Raw genomic sequence first — 27,402 nt, 5'->3', positions numbered from 1 at the left:
AAAATAATCCTTCATTCTAACACTCCATGGAGAATTTAAATCGATCAATCAAAATGAGATCAGTTATTACTATCTGGGGTTATAATTAAACCAATATTTAGGGAGGAAAACTGTCTAAACAAATTAATGCTTATGAAATTAATACTTTGAGAGATCTATGAGCAAGAGGAAAAAACATTATATCATCTTTTTTCATCTCAAATATTACTTAATCCAAAGTGTGCTTGTTTGACGTCCCTGTTTCCTGTTTGGATAATGTGTATGTGCTAAGTTCTGGTGATGAGTTATTTGTTTGTGCAGTTGGGCTTAAGCTAAATAAAAATGTTTAGAGCTGCACATCAAAGTCAATAATTAGTTAGCATTAAAACTCCAATACTTAGATAGAAGGAAATACCAAGTTCCTCACACCAATTCCAAATAAAGAAGAGTTCAAATTAAGAAAATTATATGCTATGCTTAGATCTGCCAGGGTCACAATCCTTGGCCTTCAGACTACATCAGGGGATTTCAGCATGCTGTTTCCTACCTCCTTGTGAAAACTGCCTGCTCATGGCTGTTTTTCTAAGTCATGGAGTTGTTCAACCCTGATGCACTGAGCTTGCCACACAAGTTTCTGCATTCAGGTAGTATGCTAAAAACTATCTGTAACAATGTGTGCTGTGGTCTAGACAGGATCCAATGGGGTCAGACTATCAGTACCCCAAATTCAATGTTCTAAGCCATGGTTTCCCTTTGTGTTACATGTGGTGCTGTAAATCAGTAACAAGTTTCTTAAAAACTTTATTATACTGTTCTGTGGATTATAATTTGCAGATTATCAGGTGTCATCTTTCCCATTAGTAATTATTTTATCTAGTGGCTAAGCCTGCACATTACCACTAACTGATAGCAGCACTGTGTAATTGTTCCTACTGTGTATTTTTAAATAGCAAACAATTTTTAAACAATGGAGGAGGAAGAAAAAGCTGCCACTGCCATGGTATCCACTCCTGCAGCAACCATCACAACATCACTCTTTATATCCGATCTGTTAATTGCTGTGAGACTTATACATTATTAGGACACGTGTGTGTCTGTGTTTAAAAGCTGACTTCATAAATGAAGATAGTAGGAATGCTTTAATAATTCTCCCCTTCACTCTAGGTAAGCTTTATTAAATCAAATAGCATTTCACTTTATCTTTTAAAGAGTTATAGAGATATCTTTTAAAAAGTTAATAGGGAGAAAACTGATGTTAGCTACACTATTTGCAATGCATATTTTATACTTTTAGGTTTCACGTTATTGCTGTAGTATCATGGTTCTATCTTTTTGAAACAGCATGGCGCGTTTATCTATTTCAGAAAAATGGATCCAAAAGTAGCAGACTTACGTGTTGTGGATATTAGCTCCAAGTGCACTCCAAAAGTGGAATGCAAAAGGCCTCAAAGCTTTTTGAAAACTAATATGACTATTGCGTTAATTTTGTGTTATCAAATAATGTCAGCGCGCTATTTATATGAAGTCTCTAGGGTTAAAATATTCTTTAAAGAGATGTTTATTTTTGGACAGACCTAGTGAGTTGTCTCCTATTGTATGTTAAAGGAGCTGCTCTCAAAGGTCACAGAGAGTTCAGCTTTACAAAGACACCCTTATTTTGTAGAAAATGAATTTTCAGACTCTCTAATGGGAACATTTAAACACGTCTCTACAAGAACTTTTTTTAGAATGTTTCTAGAGTGTTTTTAAAATTTGATGACTTGTCCAGAAAGAGGAAAAGTAATGTAAGGACACAAGTTTGGACAATAATCAGACATGAAAGAATAAGCTCTGTTTTCAGTAAGTGTAGAGAGTTGCATATGTTTTTATTGTTTCTGCCATAGGAATATAATTCTTGGAGTTTTGTATTTGTTTTTTTCTTCCTCAACCTATGTACTTGGAAAAACATTTACTGACTTTTGGTTTTTTGAGCAGCAGACACCAATTAAAAGAGCACAGATCGAGCAACTGAATCCAGTCAGATAGAGCATGCTCTTGCAGAGTTGAAGACTTCGGAGTCCCAAGTAGTCAGCAGGATCAGCCTGCACTGATTCCTCTGTATCATTGCAGCGAAAGGATAATTTAGTCAAAAGCCATAACGTCAAATAAATGCTGTGTTTGTGAAAGATACTGATCTGATAGCACCGAAAAGAGAACTCCTTATTTTTTCCCAGGAGGACAGCTTTTGCTGAAGCAAATCAAGTTTTGCGCTGGTGCAGCACTTCATTTATGTCTCTGAGATACCGAGAGTGATTTATTTTATTGACCAACTTAGCAGCTGGTTTTATCTGTTGCAACAACCAGTTCCAATCTAGCAAGTGAAGCTAACACTGAGATGAGCTGTATGAAGCTAGACACCTGTCATCCACTTTCAATGAGCAGCATATTACACAAGGGTGCAACAGTGGGGGATAGCAGAGGCATGCAGAGACATGTCCAAGCCTAAACCTTAATTTTCCCTGCAGATGTTTTAATTGAGTGTCACTCCTTGTAGACACGTATGTGCCTGGCATTAGGCATCTCAAGATACTTTAAAAATTACAAAGTTCTGGAAAAGCCTGGGTCATCAGAGTGTTGCTTTGAAACTGGAAGAGTGTTAAGTATGATTTTAAAGGGATATCAGTGGGAAAGTGTTCTGAGCAGGAAAAGTTAGAAAACAGAACCATTGTAGACTTTTAAGACATTTTCTTGCAATGTAAATTGTATCTCCGAGGGTGTACACCAAGAGTAATTTTTGGAGACAGGAGAAGTTGCTGTTTACCATTTCTGCTTTCCGTTCAGTGCATCCACTATGGCTAGGTCCAGTGGAGCAGACTGTGATGCGCAGTGCAATAGGCTGTACCGGGCCTGACACTGTCAGTCGTACTGCCCAGTTCTTTCTCAGGCTGTCTGACGGACGGGGCCGATGGCGAACCTTTGGGATGGCGGGGCAGCGGTGATTTGGGCTATTTCCAGAGCCCCTGTCCCCGGCTGTGACAGCGATCGGGGCACGCAGTCCTCCCATGGCCGCGGTGCCTCCGTGCCCCGGCCCGGCTCCCGCCCGGCCCCGCTCTGGGCGCTTCCCGCGGCCGGCCGTGTGGGAGCGGGGGACGTCAGTGTGAGGGGGCCGGTCCTAGGCAGGGCAGTGCGCCCGCGTCCCGTCCCTCCCCGCCCCTCGCCGCGACTCCCTCCCTCCGGCTGGGGGCGGCCGGGTCGGCCCTCGCCGGGATCCCATTCCTCCTCCCTCGGTGCATGGTCGCGGCGGGAGCGGAGGAGGGTGAGCCCGGCGGGGCGCGGGCCGGAGGCGGCGGCGAGAGCGGAGCCCCAGCGCGGAGGAGCCGCCTCTGCCCGGCAGAGGTGAGGCAGCGGCACCAATGAAGTTGTGCGAGGCTGGGAGGACGGGAGGGAGAACGGGGACCGCTGGCCGCGCTTCCATTCATTGCCCGAGCGGCGGCCGGGCTGCTGCTCCTCCCGGGCCGGGGCTGTAGCCTTAGGGACAGGCCGGGGAACAGCCGCGGCGGGACGGGGCACGGCGCGGAGGTGGCGGCAGGGACCGGGCTGTAACCAGGCTGACCGCCGGGGCAGCGGCGGAGCGGGAGTGCACCCGGGCGCCTTCCCCGCGGGGAACACGGCGGGGACCCAGGGCGCGACCCGGCGAGGCGCCCGCGGCCGCCAGGCTGCCTCTTCCCTCGCTGCCTCTTTCCCTCGCTCCCTCCTTCCCCGCTGCCCTCCCTCTCTCCCTCCCTCTCTCCCGCGCTGCGGTCCTGCCGAGCAGGCGCTCCCGGCGGGACGCGGCTCTCTCCGGGCAGCGGGCGGGGACCCGCGGCGCCTGGCCGCGCTCCGCGCACACGGGCGGCACCGTGGGGCGGCCGCGCTCCCTCCGCGCCGTAAGGAGCGGGGCGGGGCCGTGGGGGCACCGCCCGGCGGGGGCCCCGGTCGGCTTCGTGCGGGACGGGCAGCGGCGGTAGCGGGAGCCGGGCTGCCCCTGGCCGGAGCACCTGCAGCCTCTCCCCGGGGGAACGGGAGCTTCTCGACTCTCCGTGAGCTGCCTCGGGGAGCGAGGGTTCTAAGTTCACCTGGGTGCTTTCACATCGCCGACGAGTTCTTCATACCCGTCGCGTTTCTGGGACCAGTTTTAGAGGGAGGGATGTGTGTGTCTGTGTGTGTGTGCGCGCATTTTTCAGGGCCCTTAAGAGAAGGGCAGGAAGTAGGTGACACAGGTTGCCGGTGCACGTTTTTTGATAATTAAGGTGTCACTCCAAAGGCACTCAGTAGCACGCCGCTGAGACTGGATCTCATAATTCAGAAGTTGTGAGTGCGCTGGAGCAACATCAAGTAAAACAGCGTGGCCTGGTTGTGCCGTGTCCAGACAAGTGCACGCGCTCCCAGTACCTGGTGGCAGAGCAGCAGCGTTGCACCATCATATTAAGTTTACACCAAGCCAGAACTAAGCAGACGAGATGCTGAGAGTGTGTGCATCCTAATGAGAGATGTATTAATAGGAATAAATGAGCACAATTACAAAGCTCTAGCTGACCTCATCCAGAGGAAAATATTATATATGTTAATTACAAGGTTTGGCTTTCTTAGGGAAACATTTTTAGGCACCATTACAGATCCCTTAATGAAGATGTCTGCTTGGTCCCAGTCGTGCAGTGGGTTCTGATTGCTCAAGCTCATACCTACAAGGGGCCCTGTTGTTTTCATGGGTTTGCTTTGGTCACAGAAATGGTGTGGTCCTTATAGTAATTCATAGAGACTTAAATTTATGCTACGTTCAGGGACTGGCTAATTGGGAAATGTCAGTGACATTCCATTTTATTTTTCTGAATAAAACATACTGCAAAAATCAAATCCAAATTAATCTCTGGGACCTTATTGAATATTTTATCCATATCGTGCATTGTTAGGTCAGGGTATAGACAGACTGTTAAGGCACATAATATAATACTGATAATGATAACCCTGATGACAGGGTTTTATTTCAGACACAGTTTCATGGGACTATTGCTCATTCCATATGCTAGTTGCAGCCCCTCCAGCTTTAATCACATTGCTGCTTTCTTCAGAGGATTTCTCCCTCTGAGTCATGGGGTAGGTTTAATCAGTATGTAGGAGATTTCTCACTTTATCTTTTTTTGTAGTTAATCATCTGTTTTTATTAAGCATTCTGGGAAATGTTTGTGTGATGATGTACCCACATTTCAGTCAAGCAGTAGAAGTGCGTCATTTTCTTTTACGACTGTAAATCTCTGGGAATGGATGCACCGTTGCTGTGTAAAAATGTTACAGTTACTTTGTTACTTATTTAATCAAAGGATAGTTCCTCCACATCTTCTAAGACACTCGTGATTGTGCTGGGCTGATAGGTTAGGATCAGAAGTACTGCTGGCAAAGACTGAAAGGAGGCCAATGATTGCCATGATCCTTTTTCGTGTTTTGGCTTGTACCTGTGAAGATTGCTTGTGGTGTTCTGTAATACAGTAGGACAATGACTTATTAACTGCGACATGTTATTGCATCAGCAGAACCTGACTGAGCTGCAGGTGACTGTATAGTTGGCAACTGGGCAAGAAACCTGGTGTTTTATTTTGCATGCAGTTTAGACATTGCTGTTTCAGTATAATTACATGAAAAGGGAGAATTTATTATTTTCCTGAGTGTTTTGGAGAACAGAATTATTCATCAAAATATATTTTTACAGAAGATTCTACTGTGTTAGACATTGAATACCCATTGGAGGACTCCTCAGTAAAAGAGAAGTGGTGGTTACAACAAGGAGATGTGCTGGACACAGGATGTCAGCTCCTAGCTAATACAATATTTCTGGTTATCCACTACAGGCAAAAAAAAGCAAAACAGTTTCTAGGAATTTTACCCTCAGCATCTAAACCCAACTTTTTTAGATGAAAAGGAAAGAGTCTCTCCACATAGGAACAGCCCCTGTTGAAGCTGCTGTTTGTCTCAGAGCTGTTTGTTAAAGCTTAAAGTGGAGGGTGAGGATGGCTGCTCTGCTGTTCCCAGCTGTCCTCACCTCCTAAGCACACACGTGTGTTCATGCCCACGCACAAGCACACACAGCTCCTCTTGTTGGCTGACCCTTCACACCATGCAGCCTGCGGGGAAGAGGACAGTGCTCAGCTTCTAACTGCTGGTGGCAATAAGAGAAACTGTTTTATGTCCCCATTCCTTCCCTGTGAACAAGAGCTTTCTTTGTCTTCCTTTGTCCTGTTTTCCTCTGTGTTTTCAGTGCCTCCCTTCCCTCTCAATTTTTCTCAGAATTTTCTCAGAATTTTTCTGTTTTCTGCCTAAAATCATTTAGGGTAAATAATTTTGGGGTGTCAGCATTTTGAACTCATTTGTGAACAAGGGTAGAGGTGGCAAGCGGCTGATTCTGAGAGCCCTTTTCTGATGCAGAGACAATTGCTGATGTGATTGTAGTTGACAGGTCTGTTAAAATAATACCAAAGGCTTTTGCTTAGATTATTTTTCCCTTCTGGCTTTCCAGCTTTCTTGACAGAATCCTCCTGGGTTATGGTGCCTAAAATCTGCCCTGGAAAAGTGTAACTACTTCCAAATACAGATGGATTGGAATAAAGCTGAATGTAGGGCATTTGTAAATTCTGGATTTAAAATATAGTATTGTTATCCCTTGCCTTTTAAAATTGTTCAGGAGATGTGGCAAGATACTGTGAAAGCTGTCTAAACAAGTACTGTTTTACTGTCATGTAAATAAAGTGATATTTTCATGTTCTCTGACAGAAGGTGATGCATTCTGGAAAAAAACGCAGATCTGAGGTCTTAATTTCTTTTTAATTTACCTTTGTTTCTCCTTACTACTCTAGCAGGTGAGACATTGACCATGGATAAGTATTTCAACATCAGGTAATAGTCAATTTTCCTAGAAGTATTTTCCTAAAAGGCATTTTTGTGGAAGGTAATTCTCAGGAAAACTAAATGCACAGTGGAAAACTAATTCAATTATAAATTTTCTGCAATGGCAAAGAGCTGACTGTAAATGTACCTGATCTATGTGAGTGGATCAGGAATGTATCTGAAATTCTGAACTGTGGCAATATATATAGCAGTTGGACAGTTACAGTATCCATGACTGAGTATAAATAAATCACAGCAAAAGATATTTAGAGACTGTTGTGCTGGTCGCATAATCAATAGGTTCCAGTTTCTGATTCACTAATGTAATTTTAAAAATCAAACAAAAACAAAAAAAAAATCCATTGTCTATTGCTAAAGATTAATTTCTCCATTTCTTGTTGTCTTCTGATTCTCATAATCATACTGTCTTTTTCAGCTTGGAGCTCTGTAGTTAAGTTGGATATGGGCTCCTCAAAGGAGAATCTAGAATATTTAAGACATTGATCCATGAGAGGAATGCTGCAGCAATTTGTTCCCTAAAATATTTTTTATGTATTTTGGTTTAGATGTTGTTGGTTGGGGTTTCTTTAAGGGTTTCTCTGAAGCCCATGGTGAAAACATAGGAACTAAATGATAAACCATGAGAATGAAGTACTATAAAAAAAGCAAAAAATGTCTTGGAGAAAGCATAATTTTGTGTTGTAGCCAGTGAGAGTGCTGTAATAAATGAACCCAGACACACAAGGAAGGCTTATTTTAGCTGATTATTTTCACCTTTAACAGCTTCTAGTGCTGAGAAACAATCAATGAAGCAATATTGCTGAAGCAGCTCTACAGTCTCCTTTGCCATTGGTGTCACTGCTCTATTTCAGATTTCTTTGTCTTAATACTGTCATCTTAAAGATGGTGAAGGTATTTTTGGACTGATGTGTTCTGTGTGATATCTTACTGATGAATATGTCTTGGATTTTAATTACATGCACAGTAATAACTTTAGAGTTGACTAAGTGATCTTCATGCTTGCTGACACCTGACATTGCATATGTGGTATGCCTTCTTGTACGTAATTTCTGAAATTCAGCAGTAAGTATTAATGCTGTCATTCCACTCCAGATTAATAGCAGTATGTTTTGTAGATAAAATAATATACTATACTATGCTTTAATAGTACAGCTGATATTTACCTTAAAGTTTTACTGTAGCTTGTCAGCCTTTTCATTCCTTTTGATCCCAAGTAGGTTTTTCTGTAAAGGTACTTTAGGAGAAACTCCTGGGAGTTTATTGCTAATAGAAATGATCAGTGTGGTAATTGTAGCAATTATAACCAGAGCCTGGTCTGAACTGAATGTTGCATTACTTTATTAAAATCCAGTTTTTAAAGCTGCATTGTTTGAGCAGTGTGACTTCTCAGAATGGTTGAGACTTTGACTAGCTGTGACAGAACTTTCTTGGTTCAGCTTTCAATTATAATCCCTTAAACCTGTTCGTAAAGAATCACCTGTGATGTGTGAAGATAAATTCAGTTTTTGTATTTATTTGATCTTCTGCTGAGATTGCAGATAGGGTGCCAGTTGGTGCCATCTGTGTTTATAGATTTTGCAATAGTATTCACTGGGAGATTATCTGAAAGCCAGATCAGTTTACATAGGTCAGTGAATTGCAGCTTGCAAGGCTTGTGTCTGGGATCATTGTAATCAGGTTTTTCAGATATTTCACTGAACTTTTGTTTGTCTAAACCTGACCTCATCACTAAAGTGTGTGGTGGTGATAATACACCAGTATATGTTGGTGGATACATTTGTCTTGAATGGTTATATACTCTTGTTTTGTCTCTTACCATGTGCATATTACTTCGATACATTCTCTGCAGATAGTAAGTGTGTGACGGGAAGGCTGTGCCAAAAATACTTTCATATAAAGGGGTGGGGTTTTTTATTAATGTTTAATAAGTCATATATGTGTGTATATGTATATATAAATATATACACACAATGTTGTAAATATAGTTACTGTTCCTGCAGTTAAAGTACCTGTAGAAGAGAAGGCGCTGCAGATGAGAGGAGTACATATTCTGTCACATATTAAGAGTTTACTGATATTCTCATTTCAGCTGAGCTAGTTGTTTTCCTTCATAATAGCTGATATAGTCCTATGTTTTGGGTTTAGTATAGACTACTGTTGATACCACAGTGATGTTTTTCTTGTTGCTGAACTATTGTCACACCAAGTCAAAGACTTTTCAGCTTCTCATGCTCTGACAGCAAGTAGGCTGAGGTGAACTAGGGGTTGGAAGGAGACACAGCCAGGATAGCTGACCACAACTTACCCCAGGAGTGTTTCCCACCAAGTAGCATTGTGCTCACCAATAAAGCTGGAGGAAGAGGAAGAAGGGGATTGCAGTGATGGCATTTGTCTTCCCAAGTCACTGTTACCTGTGATGGAGCCCTTCTCTACTGGCAATGGATGAACGCTGGCTTGTTCTTGTGAAGCATTGATTCAATTCCTTCTTTAGCTTTGCTTAGTTGCATGGTTTTTGCTCTACCTGATAAAGTATCATGAATTTTATAATTTTCCCTCTTCTGATTCTCTTCCCAATCCCCATGAGGGAGAGTGAGTGACAGTAGCACTAAAAAACTAAACTAAAGCAGTATTTGTTCAGAATATCTTGACAGTGCTCTTCGTGTGCAAAGAATGGCAGCATGTTTCTGCACAACTATTTAGTACTGATGAATAATATATACTGAATTATGCTTGAAATATAAATATTGGAGAATATCTTGTGCAAATACTCTAGTTCTTACAGCCTTCTATGAAACTTTTTTCAGGAAATAAGGCAGTAGATATACATGGTTATCATGACAATTTTGGCAATTGTAACTCTGTTTCAGAATAGCCACCTGATAAAACCTGAATGCCATTTTGCACAGGCAGGTCTGAGTAATTTAAAGTTTACAAGAAAATTTTAAATGTAAGTTCTAGTTTAAATATGGCAATGTATTCTTTTATTTGCATGTTGGAAATAGTAGCATATATTTTAATTTTATATTCAGTCATATTTGTGGATATGTTTCTGTGCTCTTAGAAAGTTGTTTTAAGTTCAACATAAATGGTGGGACAAATCTGGCATAACAGTAAGTTTCATGCATTCTTATATCTCTTCACTTTCTCTCTCTCTCCGTCTCTGTGCATTGATTTTTCTCCAACAGGGTTTTCTCTGGTATTGTTTACCTTTAAGGGATTAATGAAGGTCTCATTTTTCTGTTTTAAGGCTTTTAAAGGTACTAACAAACATAGTACATGATAGCTGGCACTTAAGGTATTCCACAGACTGCCCAGCTGATTGCACTGCTGAGATGGTAGATCATTTAGCAGAGGTATCAGGTTTGCAGAAATGTGAATGAGGTTTGTGTTGTGTATACATGTTTATTCAATCATCAGTCATGATCATGACTGCATAAAATCAGTGCAATTACCTTCAACCCGTCTTTACATCTAAGTGGCCCAGACCGCATTCCATGACAGCCTTGGCAGCTTGAATTAGAGCTTGCCTTTTATTGCAGCTGAATTTTGACTACAGAAGTATCCAGTCTTTCTTGAGCTTGGTTACTGCAAGAATGGTACATGTTAACATGAAAGAGTGAAAGTCCTGTCTAAAACAGAGCTTTAGGAATATCCTGATTTTTTGGTGCTTGACCAGCCTGTATCAACAGTTTACCTTATTTTTTTGTTACTCATTGAATGCATTGCAGAGCGTATAAACAATCCTTAAGAGTGCACTGGGACTGTCTCACATACGCATGTACACTGGAGTCTGCATAGTATGCCTCTGTTTCCCATCCAGATTTAAAGAATGTCCAGGCAAGGTCAGAGAATAGAGATCCACGTTTTCAGCAAAATGTCTCCAGCTCTTGGCTGGTGGTCCTTCATTCTTTCCACAGGCTCCTTGGAGTAGGGCAAGGAAAGGGTCTCAATAAATAATTTATTTGTGAACAGATTGTAACTTGTTTTTTTCCAGGGCAATCAGCCCTGTAGCTCCACTTGAACACCGTCCACCCACCCCCTACCCCTTTTCTTATTTTGTTGTATTGTTGTTAAATCATTGAGAGGAAGAGATTCTACCTGACATCCCAAGAGGATCATAAAAAGATAAGACTAGAAGAGACTTTATGACATCATCTACTCCAGTCTTTCTGCCTCAGATTTGGATTGTCTGTATCTGTCATCTGTGACTTGTTCTATGGAACTCAGTGGTCTCCCTTACATTGTCATGACATGGAAATTTTCTGTATGTGTTATCCAATTTGTACCTTTCATGTAGTAATTTAATACTACAGTTGCTCATCCTACATCTGTGTAGGACAAAACAAGTAATTATTTTTTATATATTGTGGTTTTTTAGCTATAATAGCATGCTTTTTTTCACCTCACAGGTGCTGGGTTTTGTACACCAGTTATGTTTGTTGCTTTTCTTTGGGTTACCTTCCATTACTTCACATCTGTTTTGTTTGTCCAGTTAAGAATATGTTTGTCTTGAGGCTCTAATGATGTAGAATAAAACAGAATGGGATCTTCTTCATACTTACTGACACAATGAGGATCTTCTTTTCAGCACTGTGACTCTCTTCAGCAATTAAATTGGTGAGGAGAAGAGACAACTGGCATGTGACTATACTTTTATAAAAGCATGAATGGTGTGATGAGGGGCTTAGGGATAAGTTGTTAATTTTCTCTCCCAGTACAAGAACTAATGAGCATGAAAATGAAACTAGCAGGTGTTGCATTTGGAATAGCAAAAAAGAGGAATTTTGTCATGCACATATATTAAGTTGTGTAACTCCGTAGGATGTTGTGGATACTGAAAATTTATACCAATTTGAAGTGAAACTGGACAAAATTAATGGAAAAAAGAGTCTGTAAGGGATTATTAAACACATAAGCATGACCTCTGGCTTTGAAAGTCCCTGAGCTGCAAATTATTGGAGACAAGTGTATTTGGGGAAAGTATGACTAAACGATTACACTATTCTCATGCTCTTCCCCAGACATCTGCTTCTGGCTGCTCTTGGAGACAGAGGTACTGGGTAGAAGATTTGACCTGTCATAATTTTAGATTTGTCCTTTCAAATTGTAAAAACTGAAGACACATTTTTCTATGAGTTAACAGTTCAGGGTAGCATCTGCAACCCTTGTACTTTTTAGACCAAAAGCCTCCAATCCATTTTCCGTGTAATTTAAGACAGAAGAACTTTCTTAATAAAACACAAAGATTACCACGAACATTTGTCTCCTGCCAGTTGGCGTCAACTGCAAATTATGTTTCATTTCAGTCATGCTAAACTGCCAGATGAGATAATACGTATTGTCTCATTTAGGCAATCTAAGCAGCTATGTCTGTAATCCTAACTTGGCTTTTCTGATTTATTTTCTCCTATGTGTGTGTGAAATTGTATTTAATATGAAAGTTTTTTGGTTTTTTGCCGATCTCCCTTCTACTGTAGATACATTTTAAGTGCTTACATGAACACATGCTACATGAGGTACCCTGCAGAGTTAGAGAACTGAAAGCCTCTGGGGACAGATCAGCATGGAGGGAGGAGGATGCTGTGTTACTCATTACTCTACAGACACTGATTTACTGGCTTGGTTTAGATTGTTGATTCAATGGGCATCATTGGCACATTAGGGCATCTTGTAAGCTGATCAAAACCCATAACCACCCAATGCAGATCTCTGATGTAAATATAACTTGTCATCCCCAGTTTTAATGTTTTCCTTATACTGGTAGGTTTCTTGCTCTGACAGATGTTGCTCGCCTTTCTGTGACTCTGACAATACCTAAACAGATATTATTTTTACTTTTTCAGCTGATGTCTGTTTGAATGCCAAAGCATCCTGCACTCAGGCAAATTTGACAGAAATGTGCTTGTGTCTGCACTTGCTTGGGTATAAATTTGTATTGCACAGTGATTGTATAAAATGATAATGTACCAAATGGTAATCTGGCATTAATGAAGACACAGCCAGTGTTGCACATGCCTTCTTTACTATTCTGTCATGTATTAATACGTTTAACACATTTTGGCTGGCTTTTCCAAAATGAGTATGGGGTTAAATTAGTTTTCCCTCCAGACTCTGTTTGTAGGCTGCTTCATGTTTTACCCCATAAATGTTTCCTCTATTCTTGTAATACCAAGTAAACAATTTTATGTTCCTCCTTTCAGTGGTTTGGAGCATGAGGAAAAGCAATTTTGCCAGGAGGTGGAAAGTCTGCGCAGTGATCATAGTTGCAGTGAGGGTGCTTTATAGCAACTATACCAAGGGTATTCTGTGTTCCTGGTGGTTGAATTCCCAGATTAATCCTGTGCTGCTGCAGTGGAGTCTGGGATGAAGAGGCAAGGATCATGCATATATTAGGAAGGTCCTTCCTGAGCCTCTGTAGTCTGTAACTACACCCGCTGTTGGGGTGAATGGATCATACTTTAACTCCATAGACTTTGCTTCACATACTGGAGTGGGCTTTATTTGAAGTGTGTGGCTTTGGAGGTGGGAATGGAAATGCAACATTTCGGTTTGTGTAGGTGACACTTGAAGTTTGGTGTAAATAACTGTGAGTGCTGTTCTGTTGTTGTTGGGATATTTGTATACAGTAACTATTTTGATCTCTGCACACTGAGTGAACATTAATTAATTAATGTTAGTACAGCATTTTTTTAATACAGCAATGTTTTCTGGCTACTTTAAAAATAGACTGTAGGAAACCGTAGAAGGACTCTTTTCTTCAAATATTATCATTTGATACCTACAAATATTTGAACTGATGATGTATTTGCGTATAGCAAATAGAATTCTCTTCTCTGAAGGATTATTAAAACTCTGCCAAATTCATGTAGTTACAGTCAACAGCATCACAGCTGGGTATTTTGGAATTCATAAAGGAAACTATTTTGTTTAGGCAGTAGAGTTTCCCAGCTTTTCTGTTGGACTAAAACACTTCTCCTGTATGGAGAGAGGAAGATTCAGATGCCTTTAATTGATTATACTTCTAAGTGTGCCAGGTAACATGAAGCTACTGTTTAGGTATCTAACTGTCTTTTAGCTGAAGAATAATGCAAGGTTCTTTGCCAGAGATTTGGGGAATTTATTGGATAGACTAATACTTTAGACGTGATCTGTGAATCCAATAAACAAAAAAATAAACTTTGTAATGTTTTTTCTCCATTTAGCCTGTTGCTATTGAGTTATGCTGAAAAAAAAGAAATAAAAAAAAGTGGCATTGTGTCTAAGTAGCTATCATGATTGATTGTTCATTGACCTCAGATATTAATTGTGTAATTTTTTTTTTCTTCTAGTGAGGATGAAAAATTCAGATTTGAGTCAAACAAACCAAATAATTTGGAAAACAAATATCTCTCTTTCCAATGTACCTTCCTTTACTGGAAGAACTAAACAAAAACTGATCCATATCAGTGCTATCATTACTCTGTATCTGATAATGTGAAATGCTATTTAGAAGCACTGGTTAATTAAGACCTTGTGTCTGTTTGGCCTGAGGCATCATTTATCAGCTGAGGAGAGCAGTATAATGTATAACCATCTTTGCAAAAGTGTAGTATACCCCACATTCTCTCCAAAGGCCTTCAGATGTTACAGCTCATAGGAGGAAGTTGGTCTGATAATTGAGGGATGAACACTTACAGTCCCAGTGTATGGTGAAGTGGTTTGCAGTTTGGGGGGGGAAACAAAATTATCTGCTACTTACGTTTTGTGGGCTGACTTAGACCATTAAATGCCCTTCCTCAGTCAAATTCCCAGAAATATGAAGTTTCTTTTTTAGAAAGCAGAGGCTTGTTTTAAGTTTGTTTCCTGTGGTTTTCTGCCATAGCCTCAGAAGCTTGGAATTATGTTAAGAGGAAGCAGGTATGGTCAAACATCTGTTTTTTTTCTAAAGGAACTGTAATTCGTAAGAATAACAAAAAACTCATTACATTAAATAGGAACAAATGACCATTTAATGGGGCTTAATGTACAGAGACATCTTGAAGAGTCCTGTGTGTGAGGTACTGTAGTCTTACAAAGAGAGGAGAAGGCAGAAGGTCCAAGTGACAGTGCAAGGGTGGATGTTAGGGCTTAACAGACAAACTCCAAAATTTGGGCTCCTCCTGGCAACACCTGCAGATCTCTTGCCCCAGTGGTCTCTCTTTTTGAGCTTCCTTGCTCAGGACAGGCAGCATTCTGTTGTCCTTGGATAGCCACAGGCATCCTGATTTTGCTTGAGAGAAGCAAAGAGTGTATCTCTTAATTTGCATTTATCTCATTACCTGATGATAGAAATAGTCTTTGTGTTGGTCTTGGAGTGAAGTTGGTGTCCTGCTTAAGGAACAATAAATAACTCCACCTGCCTCTTCTATCTGCTGCTCAAAAATGGCAGCTTTATCAATAAAGTCTCTTTGCTGTACACCACTGTTCTGGTTTTGCATATAACTCTAAATTAATTATTTGATCCTGGATGATTTATATGTCTTCATAGCTCTGAATTTAACTACTTCAAAATGTGTGTTTCTGTTGTTTCAACGTGTGCATGCCATTAATGGTTTAATAATGTAGTATAGTCTTTGTCTATGAATCAAGAGGGGAATGAACGTTGCTGCTCAGCATTGTCCTTAGTGAGTAGAGGCTGATTTTAAGCTTTGAATCTTAATTTTTCCATGCATAATTTATTTTAGTTGTTTTCATTCGTGTGTGTGTGTTTTCATTTGACTGAGTTAAAAATTAAAGCAGAATATGTATATATGACTATAGTCAGCATAAAACTATGTTGCAGAAGCTTGATTTTTTTTTCTGTTTTTTTTCCCCTTCTCTTTGAAGTTCACATGCCCTCATAGTGGAATGAATGATTCAGTAGTTGGTCCATCTCTCTGGATTGTGGATCTGTTGAGAGCCAAGTTTTTTAATGGTTCCTATGTAATCTATCTTATTTTGAAGATAGGGTACCTTTGTTTTTTGGAAAGGGCAGATATAGTTGGAGGAGTAGCAGCTGTTGAATGAAAGGTTTCATACTCCTTCTTCTGTAATTTAACGTGATCAGGAAGTAGCTGTTTTTCCTGTTCCTTTGCATGTAGGTTTCGTTTGCATTGTAGGCTGGCACAAGGTAATCCATACCCACTTCTGTGGTTGCTGACTGTGGCTCAGAGACCTTTGTCTCAGAGACCTAAGAGCTTTTGCATCTTGAAGTTTTAAAAAGTAAATGAAGCAAGCAGCAGAAGACTTGATCTAAAATTAGTTTTGTTTCTCCTGTTTGCATTGGATTATTGGGGAGTTCAAGCCTGTGAAGAGGCCTGTAGCTATTCCCACATCCTCAAATGACACTGGGGTAGCTGGTGTTGAGTCTAGCAAATGGTGGTAGTTCTTGGTGTTGGTAACCATTTGGTGAATGTCTCTCTCTCCTTTTCCAGACATATGTAAGTGATCTGAGCAGTGCCCTGGGTGGGTGAGTTGCTTCATCACTAATATGTTTGACTTTCTGGAGAGAGTGTGTGGTCCAAGAGACCTCACAGATTTCCTGAACGTGGCCCACACTGTAGTTGTGTCTGGTATTTATTATATTCTTTCAGAAACAGAAGATAAACTAGTTTCCCTACTGACTATGTTTTTTTCATATACTTAAATGAGTTTCTGCCTGTAGAGGGGAGATATTTTGGCTCCCTTTCACTTATTTTTCTGTGTACTAATGTTTTTGCACAACTGAGATGGAAGATTCACCACCTACACGTTGGTTTGTTCCAGCAGAAGATAGATAGCTGTTTAAAAATGCAAATAGTTTAATTTTTAAACATGTGTACTCTCTGAAAAATATTATAAAAGCAAATGATTGTGTATTGCAGTTTTTATGATATCTAATATTTATAATAATGTGATTGTTTGTTACATTTGTAACTTTTGCAATGTATTTTGAGTCTCACAAAAAAAACAGTCTTAATATTGATTGATTGGACATGTGAAAAAAGTAGTGTTTGACCATAACTGGCATGCAAAACAACTAATATATGATTTTTCAGGACAGAAATCCATGAAGATATAGACATCAGATACAGACATCATATTATCATCCCTCATTCAGCATTAAGTAAGAAGAAGAAATGGATTGAGTTTTATCTTGAAATACGTAATTTAATACTATGCAACTATGCAGTTTAAACTAAAAAGAAAATGTGTCTGAGAAACATAAAATCTATTAAAGAACTAGCAAAATCTGAAAGATCTGAGTTTCAGGTAGTACTGAAAAAAGATGAGTTCCAATTGTATGTAAAAATATTCTAGGCACCAACAAAGGGGAGGAAAGCAAAAATGTTTCTTCCCTGTTTTATAAACACTTATTTGTCCTGGAGTCCATTTACATTTGTTTGAATTGCAGGCATTTTAAGCTACCTGTTACGAAAAGTTGTTGGTGGACTCACAGGAATTAAGAAGAAGGTGTCAAAAGGATCAAAGAGTTGGTAAGATGATTTATGAGGAAAACAAAACTACTCTTAAGGGCCTTTTGGAAATTAGGTCGAAGAAACAAGGTGATAACGAAATGAAGAAAATGTGTATCAGTGTTACTTTTTGTATTGAAATAATTTTCTCTGGAACTGTTTCCCGTCAAATACCAAAAATTGCATTAGTCAGATAAAATAAAATTAAATGGGTTGCTTTGTGGGTGCTGCAATGAGTAGTCTTGCATTGATCTAGACTGAGCAGACTGTCTGTTCCCTATCTTCAATTTCTGAGAACCATTTGTGGGGTTTGTGTTCTTTTTAGATGAACTTTAACTTCATTAGTGCTAAAGTTTACTAGTTCTTGAACTTGTGTTAGAAGTTGTAATGGAAGTATTTGCTGAATATTGATTTTAACATGCAGAATCTACATGGCAATACTTTGATATGTAGGTTTATAGTTAACCCCTTTCATTCTCCACATCTGGGAAACCTTCATGTGTAATGATGTCAGATGGTTCGTGTAATCATTCACTGGAAATTTTAAATGTAACCAATAAGCAATGAACTGGATCAAACAAAACAAACAAATATGACCTCTGCTTCAAAAAATGGGGAAGTGTTAATGCAGAATTTTTTGAACAAAAGGAATAGCTGAGGTATTGCTGAGGTATTTCCATTCCTCTTCCAAAGCCTCATAACTATATCTCTTCTTATGTATTAATGAGTACTGCTCACAATGTACTTCTCAGATAACTCAGTGACCAGCTGCATTTATAATCAGTTTTCTGGTGTTTCCTTAAGAGGTGGGTTGGCACACTGCCAGGAATTGTGATTTATTAAATTAATCAACCCTGCTAAATACAAATTCTGAAGTTATGAGGCACTCACTTCATAATTTGAGGAAGCTTTCTGTGATTCTGTGTGCTTTCATTTATAGTTTGTGCATTTATAGTTGATACTTTAGAAAGATGAATGTTGCCCAAAAAATGAACACAATATAAAGTTCGTAAAAGCAAAGTTAGCTCATTCCTTTTTACAGTTACTTTATTCACTGCATTGTTAAACTATTAGGCTTTTTAATTGCATGAATGGTTTAAATGGACTTTTAAAGGAGCAACCGGTTCCTCAATTTGTCCATATTCTGGCATGGTTGCTATTGAGAAAAAGTGCTTCTAAGAAACCTCAGTATTCTGAAACATAACTGAGAGACATTGTTTTGCAATTAGGAAAACATGTACAGTATCAGTTGGTCTTTCATTTATAGCTAGGGATTTTTTTAACATGAAAATTTAAAGCACGTTTTTTGAACTAAAAGCTTTATTATAAAACAGACTACAAAAATATCTTTGCTTTCCTCTTATAACAGATGATGCAAAATTAGATTTTAAATTGGGTTTTGTTTTGATAGGAACAGAATAGCAGAAAATTGAGTGGTGTCAGTTTCTTGATAAAATTTCAATTATTGATTTTTGTATTGAAATTATGCCTGCTAAACAGACCATCTGTCTTGTATTAGCTGAAATGAAGATAATTGCTTCAAAAAAGTGTATGTTCACTTTAGTCTCTTGAAATGTTTTATCTCCTATTCCTGTCAGTTCCTCAGAGCCTGTATTTATTATTCTTTTAGTCAAGTAATAAAGCTTATGTTAAGCATTTGAGAAAGAAATAGGTGTAGATAATAGCGAAAGGAGAGCGAGATTTACTAATAGATCTGTTGCTCTTTGGCGTTTTTTGTTGTGTCTGGGGTTTTTTTAAAAAGTTTTGTTTTGGGGGCTTTTGGGGTAGTTTGGTTGTTGGTTTTTTGTTTTTTTTTTTTGGCTTTTTTGGGGGGGTTTGGTTGGGGGTTTTTTGTTTGTTTTGGTTTTTGGTGGGGTTTGTTTGTTTTGGGGGATTTGTGTGTTTGTTTGGGTCTTTTATGGTTGGGCCTTTGGGAGAAGAAGAATGTTCTGAGTCTGCATGTTAGCAGCTTTGGAGAGGGTGTCCAGTACAAGGAGGTCGTCTTGTGGTACCAGGCAAACAGGGCATATTTTTCAGCTGCTTACAAAAGCCTAATTCTACTCATATAACTAACTTATTTATTTAATATATCATTAAAGACACAAATTCCAATTCTTATAACATGGTAATCTTCTGTAACACTTACACCATGAACTGTCTGGGATGCACTTCCAGATGTTTTCAGGAGAACTGTGGTTGTTATAGTGACAGGACACAGTTTTCATTTTGGGTTTGGAAAAACAAAAAGGAACTGGAGAATGTTAAATAACACTATGAGCATTCTGTCTGCTTCTCTTTCTCTTCAGGAGGGGTTACTGTTTAATGTTGTCTGGAGCTGTATGGAGGCCCATAATGTGATGTTGAGCTCCTGCTGAAGAGAGTTTTGGGTGATTTTAAAGTTATCTAAGAAGCTGACTGATACTTATGAGATGTAATCTTCCTCTCCTTTATAAAACTCTGCTTATTTAAGAAAATATTAGCATCAATTACAACATGAACTGGTGCTGAACATTTTAATAACTAAGAATAACTGTAGACGCCCTTTAGCTATGTGTTTATATTTCAAGTTTAGGTGAATCTGTTGATCTAAAATTGAAAAAAAATTACTTTTCTGAAAAGTGTTGAAAGACAGATGACCCATTTGGCAGTCATGGTGTTTCAGTACCACAGGGATCTGACTCAAATTTAGAGATACTATGAAAGGTAAAAGGAGGTGAATTGAAATGTATGGTTTCCATTCATCAAAATTATACATGGTATATATGCCTAGGATCACACAGATGAGAAGAAATAAGTTCTGCATGTGCAGAAATGGAAATTGTGGACTGAAAATTTAATTAAAAACCCAAGTCCAGCATAGCTGACATAGTCACAGTTAAAACCATTTTGTAATAGTAACTGCTCCATGACTGTTTTCACTTGTTTTAAAATTCTGAAAGAACATCCAATTTTTTGTAAATTATTTGAGAGCATACAGTTTTTGGAATACTTGTGGGTCCCAAAGTCTGGTCTTTAGCTGTTATATGCAGCTATACAGTAGATTCTTAATTTTAAGAGCTTTGCAGATTCTCTCTGCTCATCATGACATTCTCAGAATGCTTCCTTGTGCTACCTATTAAGCTTCAGATGCCTGTTAATTTCTAGGATACACAGGATTCTTAAATCTGAAGATTAAATTCAGATTAAATCTGAAATCACAAAACCAGTAGTTTTTTACATTAATCATTTACATTTAAATTATTAGGGGAGAATAATAACCAGTGTTCTCAGAACTTAGTTCCCTCCTATTTCACCTCACATTCACCTTTGGATACTGAGGAGTCACCTACAAATCTTCTTTAGGAGAAGTCAAAACTCTGCTCCTTGAGTTTGATTGTCCTGATCACTGTGCTCAGGGCTGTTGAGCTTTTTCTATAAGAAGCAAATTGAACTGCACCTTTCAGTTTGTGCATTAGTATGAATGGCATAGCTGTAAATGAGAGAGCAAAAACAACAAGATATTTATAATTAGTGTTGTTCAGTATTTGAAACAGACACTGTAGCTCTTATCACAAATCTGTAACAGAACAGGCTCCAGTCCAGTAACTACAGCCATAAACATAATCCATTAAAATCACCAAGGTGAAAGAAAGTGCATTCAGAAAATTTGGAAAAGCTGAGCAGTTAAGTTCTCTGTTCTGTTAGTGCTATTTGCATCCCCATCCTCTCCACCTTTCCCACTAAATTTTTTTTTTTTTTTTTTTCCTGGAGAAGTTTCAGAGACTAGAATATGACATGAGTGTTCTGTCTCTAGTTTATTAGATGGCATATGTTACATACATGACAACAGACTTAATGTTGTACAGTGGATTTGTGGGCTGGATCTGGGCTTTGTTATGGATTGCTGGGGCTGAGAGTTTAGGAAGACAGCTGAATGTACAGTTGTGTGAGTGGACCGTGCTGTCAGCCCAGAACAGTCAGAGTGCCCTTGTTGCCTGAGAATGTAAGAGCAGATTGATGCAGTGATACACTTGGAATGTCACTGGGTCCCATCGTCAGAAGTTTCAGCCCTGACCTTCTGCATCAAGTTTGGTAAGCAGCAATATTTTGCTCCTCAAGCAGTCGGTGCTACCTTGAAAACCATATTCTTCTTCCTCCAGGGAAATGGTGCTGGGTGGACGGGATAGAAATGCTGGAAAAGGCAGGCTTTGTATATGACATTGGGCTGTCTGGATTGAGTTAATAGGCAGTAGAAAAACTGTATAAAACTAATGCTGACTGTTACAGGCTTGTGGAAAATTTCTAGATTGTTTTTTATGTGAAGCGACAAGTTAAGTTGATGGATAAAGATGTGTAATAGGCTTACATGAAACACTTAACCTTTCACAACCATTTTTATTCACAAAGTTAACTAAAGCAAAATCGAAGTATCAGCTTTGACCTGGCTAACTGAAAGGTACCTAATGTAATTGTAAATATGGAATTGTTTCTTGTTTAGCTGGATTTGCAGATAAGCTTCTGTCTCTTCACTGATCATTTTATTGGTGACAAAAATCACATTACCCATGTGAGCCATTGGAGAGTCACAAAACCAGAGCTTGCAAGGCCCTAAAGGACCCCTGTGGTCAGGCATCCTGACTTTCAGGGCAGTGGAGGTATTATGTATTTCTGGATTAATTTTTGTTCAACCTACAACATGAAAAGAGCTTTTAAAAATCACCAGTGATGGAAAAAGTCAATGCTTTCTATGACAGTAACATACAGCAGGTAGTAGAATGACAAATAGCAGAAAAAGATAGTGATGTGGACAGGTTGGAAATTCTGAAGTCAAAGTCATCCTGATGAGAAATATGAATAACTCCATGGGAATGTCATGTGGATATGTGGCAACTCTGAAAGGAAGATTACAACAGCTCAGCATAAGCTGTCAGCATAGAGGGAAAGACCCAAGGATAAGAGGAAAGACCTGTCACAATTCCAGAGAATAAAAATGAGGTGCTCTGCCTACATATACAGGTAAAAGATGCATGCTCTGTCATGCATTTGACATTGGTACAATTGCTACTGGAATAACCTGCTAATGTCTATGTAGCAAAGATGATGTTGACTATTACCAGAGAAGAGCCATAAAAAACTCGAGTGGACTGAGATAGGGTGTCAGTAAGAAAGTTAAGGTCAATACTAGAATCATGATTACAGTTCCCTCCCCCCACCTTTCTCCCGCTCCTGAAAAATAAACTGTAGTTCAATGCTGAATTGTTTCAGGGAAGTGATATGGCTTGAGTTACGTAGCAGTTCTGCCTTCCTAGTTTGGTGAAGTGTGAATCTGTTTAATAGAATCACAGAATATTTTGAGTTGGAAGTTAGTTTTATAGGTCGTCTTGTCCAACCCCCCTACAATGGGCAAGGACATCTTTAACTAGATCAGGTTGCTCAGAGATTCATCCAACTTGATATTAAATGCTTCCAGGAGTGAGGAACCCATCACATCTCTGGGCAACCTGCTCCAGTGTTTTACCACCCTTGTTTTTACTACTGTAAAAACCTTCTCCCTTATATCTAACCTGAATTTGCCCTTTTTTTAGTTTAAAGCCATTGTCCCTTGTCCTTTCACTACATGCCCTTGTAAAAGGCCCTCTCTACCTTTCTAGTAGGCCCCCTTTAAATACTGGAAGGTGCTATAATGTGGAGCACCCTGGAGCCTTCTCATCTCTTGGCTGAAAAACCCTGATCTCTCACCTGTCCTCTCAGGAGAGATGCTCCGGCCCTCATCATTTTTGTGGCCTCCTCTGGACTCCCTCCAGCAGGTCCTTCCTGTGCTGGGACCCCAGAGCTGATGCAGCCCTGCAGGTGGGGTCTCAGCAGAGCAGAGCAGAGGGGCAGAATCCCCTCCCTGGCCCTGCTGCCCACACTGCTCTGGATGCAGCCCAGGGCACGTTTGGCTCTCTGGGCTGGGAGTGCCCATGGCTGGGTCATTTCCAGCCTCTCACCCACCAGCACCCGCAAGCCCCTCTGGGGAAGTATGATTTTGTGTCTTTAACATTGCTCATTAAACTTATGGATAAACTTTATCATTCCCTAGGTTCTCCCTTGCAGTCTTCATAGAAATCCTTAAATTGATTCTTAATCCCACAAAATGGGATTCTACCTGGCTTTGCTTTCTACCCTTGTTAGCTTGTGGGATAGTCCTTCCTGCAGTGCAGTCACCTCTACATCAATGCAGTTATTGCCACATTTAGTTGAGCAGATGGACCCTACCAGTGATTAACTTTCCAGCAACCAGTGGCCTAGGGTTTCTGCCCACTCACAAGTTTGAATGCTTTTTTGGAGTCATCTCCTGTATGAAATAATATGTTCTTCAAATAATGCAATCTTGAAGATTCTCAGCATAAGTGAAAATGTTCATAAATCCAAATAATTTCTCTAGATATATTACTCCTCAATAATAAATTGTGGCAGCTAGGGGACTGCACGGTTTATACCTGCCATGTCATATTTCCAGGCTGAAATACCAACATATGTATCTGATTTCTTTATAGGAAAAAAAGATACCTTCCCATGCATACTACACAACTCCTTCAGACAGAATGAAAGATAACTTTTTTTAAGCTTTCATCATTGCCATTCCATTGTGTGTTAATTACAGGTGCTAGTTTTGGCATGATTTCATTAGCTGCCATGCCACCAGGGCTTGATTTCCTTTTCAAATGCATGCTTTCCGCTGTTCCACAAAAAAACCCTGAAGCATATCACACAACCCAAAAAAGCAGGAACAATTTCTGTTCTTTTTCCCCTTCCCTGAAAAATTAGTTTAGTTTGATATCCCTTATAGTATAGTAAAATAAAAACAAACCAACAAACCTTGATCTGGTAAGTGCTTTGAAGAAAATCCTGTATACTGAGTTATGCTGTGAAATAGTATCCCTAATTCTCTGATTTAAACATAAACTTCTAGAGATGTGTCTGGATACTTAGTTTAAAAAATAGATAATTCTTTGTTAGGTGATATAACTGTGTTCAGATGTTAAAAAAAAAAAGAAAAACATGCCTTAGCAATGTAGACTCATCATTATTTTCCAAAAAATACAGTTTGAAAATAGGGTAAAAATACAAAAGGAAGTAAAAATGCTAGAAATATAAAGCAAGGTCTGGTTTTAGTTCATGTTGTGATTTTTCAGTCTGAGTGTGCAATGGCTCTTAATGAGAAAAGGAATAAATAATCAGTTTTTTCTAGCCATTAACTGATCTGCCTGCAGGATGATAATTAAAATGAGTCATGCATGTAAAAGGAAACTGAGTCTTTCCCTTGACTCATTTTTCTTCCATTAATTTACTTTCAGAATTGCATGCTTTAAAATCAAAAATTGATAACGTGTATTTGGTCATAAAAGTGCTGGGTGCAGCTTCAAAGCAACTCCATGTTTGAATCCCATGTAGTGCTGAAAAATTTGCCACCTGATTCATGTTACCTGATCTTAGAGACTACAATGTTTGTAGAGTCCATAGAAAGAACCAGAGATCTCCAAGCAAATGGTGAGTCTTGCAGAATTAGCCCATGGACAATGTTGCTGCTCATCTCCTGCCTGCTTCTGGCATGGTGCTACCACCTGGCTGGTGGGTGCTGGGCATCTCTACCAGCATGGGATCCTCTCCTGAGGATATGCAGATAAAAGATCTGTGCCTGCCCTGTAGTCCCACAGCGTATTGGTTTAAGAGGCCGTCCTGTAGCCACCCTTTGATGTTCAGTTGGGCTGCTTCCACTGAAAATGGATGACCTGTGTTCCCATCTCTCTGCAGGCTGGGGAGCCCAGCTGTAGTCGCCACCTCCAGGTGTCCTCACCACCAGGTCACAGAATTGTCAGAAGGAGAGGAGTTGGAGGGTTTTCCCATCCTACTAAAGCTGACCCACTTGAGAATCAAGAGAGCCAGGAGGGCAGGGAAGATGCTTGAAAGAACCTGATTCTGTGAGACTTTTAGCTGGCAGTAGTTAGGATTTGGGAATTCCTGTCTCTGATCCCTCTGCTTAGAAGCATGACTGGTTTTAGGTAACTTCTTATATAAATGAAAAATAATGAAACTTAGAGAGTCTGGGGAATGTGAGGCATGACAACCATACCATGTTTAATCAGAACATCTTTTTTTTTACCAGTGACTTGTGATAAATGCTGGTGCTAGGTTTCTGATACAGAAAAAAAATGCATGCTAAAAGTGCCCATGTTTTGGCACTAGTGAAAAAAAGTCTTCAGCCCAACAAAGAGCTGACTGCTGAGCTGTCAGTGCTGTGGGGCAGGCAGGCAGGCTGGCTGCTGCACCATTGTCTCATTAGATGTGTATTTCAGAAACCATCTTCCTCCCAGTTCTAGAGCATGAGCAATTTAGCTTTGTTAGCTTTGCACACTGAATTATCAGCTGTGCTAGAAATATCAGTCACAGTATCACCAGAAGAAGTGAATCAAGTGTTATTTGCTAAAATATTTTGGAAGTATGTCATGTGATGCATTCCTTGTTTACCACTGTGATGCATTCTTCATATTCAAGGCTTCATTATCTCCAGGGAGCTGAAAACCAATGGCTCCAGTAAAAAGCAATGGAAGACGTACTGCTTTCTATACCTGTCTGCTTTTTATTATACATCAAAGGGAAAAAAGTTTGGCTTTTTTAAACATGTTGGGATTAAAGGTAAAATTCAGGTATTCTCTAGCATATCTTTTGCTTTTGGTGCTTGGTTAAAAATCTTTACTTGGAGCTGTATTAGTTTTTCCAAAGATGTTTTCAGAAATATTTTTTTTTTAAGTTTTGCTTTCTAGAACTGATATTCCTGTCTTGAAGAAATATAAGAAAAGCCTTTGCTTTTTGCTTGTTGAGAAAATGAGATTTGTCCAACAGTGGAGTTCACATGGTTGACTAGGTGATTTTTTTTCTGAGATTTTTTTTTTTTTTTGTTAGGTATTGTAGATTGTAAAGTCTTTAATTGAGAAAATTGGTTTAAATTAATTTCTTGGATCATAAAGAATCAGAAATAGAATTCAGACCACTGGGTTCCTATTTATAATTAACCTAAATCTTAAAAAAAGTTACTTCTGTGTACAGTTGTTGTTGTCTAGTATAGACAAACTATACTAGTTTGTATGTATTTTCAGATAAAAGGAAATGAGCTGCAAATAGTGGTTTTTTTAAATAACTGGCTTATACTTTCTGAACACTGTAAATGTTAATCTTTAAACACATGCAATCAAGGGGTTAACTTCTCTTAAGTGATTGCTCAAACTGGTTAAATATTTTGCCAATTAAGAAGCAGCAGATTTTATCTGACCTACTCAAGTGGGGTGAGATTGTTAAAGCTTAATCATTTATAAGCTACATTTGATGTAATGGGCTAGTGTTTATTGACTGAACTCTTGGGTTTAACAGATTTTTTTCTGAAATACAGTAGGATATCATTTTATTTCGTATTGTTGTCCGTGTTGTGGGTTTTTTGATTTTCTGTTTGGTTTTTTTCTTTGCAAAACGTTGAAAATACTCTAACTTACCAGTGCAGGTAACTAAACATCTGTAGAGCTTTGTGTACTAGAGATGTAGATGACAGATGCACAGACACACAAATGCATGTCTTGGAAGTCCATTCATTTGAATTTAAGCCAGATCATTTGTGGATGGGTTTAAAATTTGGACTAACTTTGAGACCACTTAAATTTTTTCCTGTAGTTAGTGAAAATTGAACACTGTACATAATAGGGAATTAGTACGCTGGCCACATGAGGACTAATTAGAAGTATAGGCCTGTAAAGTTTTACCTGTAATAGGAGTTGGACATGGACAGGAAACCTAGACTTGAGCCCCTCCCCTCCCCTCCCCTCCCCTCCCCTCCCCTCCCCTCCCCTCCCCTCCTTTTCCTCTTTCCCTTTTCCTCTCCTCTCCTCCCTTCCCCTTTTAATTTGTAAGAAGGCTGGTTGTATCCAGAAGAGAAGGAAAAAAGAAATACTTTTTTGGGAGGACAAATCCTGCTTTGGTTGGGTAGGAGCAAAGAAGTGGGGCTACGCTAAAGACATACAGAATAGCCTTTTCTCCCTCATTTTTT

The 27,402-nt window shown here is 39.4% G+C and overlaps 1 protein-coding gene across 4 annotated transcripts in view; it reads left to right on the top strand.

Moving 5' to 3' along the window:
- The first annotated feature begins 3,181 nt into the window (after positions 1-3,181).
- Positions 3,182-27,402, top strand: part of LHFPL2 (LHFPL tetraspan subfamily member 2) — a 121,861-nt gene continuing 97,640 nt past the window's right edge. For all 4 annotated transcript variants that reach the window (XM_058864772.1, XM_058864771.1, XM_058864773.1 and 1 more), the window contains exon 1: positions 3,182-3,354. The gene's annotated coding sequence lies outside the window, so the exon portion shown is untranslated. The remainder of the gene's footprint in view (positions 3,355-27,402) is intronic.

The sequence above is a fragment of the Poecile atricapillus genome, chromosome Z (genome assembly GCF_030490865.1).
Source record: "Poecile atricapillus isolate bPoeAtr1 chromosome Z, bPoeAtr1.hap1, whole genome shotgun sequence".
In the NCBI taxonomy this organism is placed as follows: Eukaryota; Metazoa; Chordata; class Aves; order Passeriformes; family Paridae; genus Poecile; species Poecile atricapillus.
This window is presented reverse-complemented; position numbering and strand designations above follow the sequence as displayed.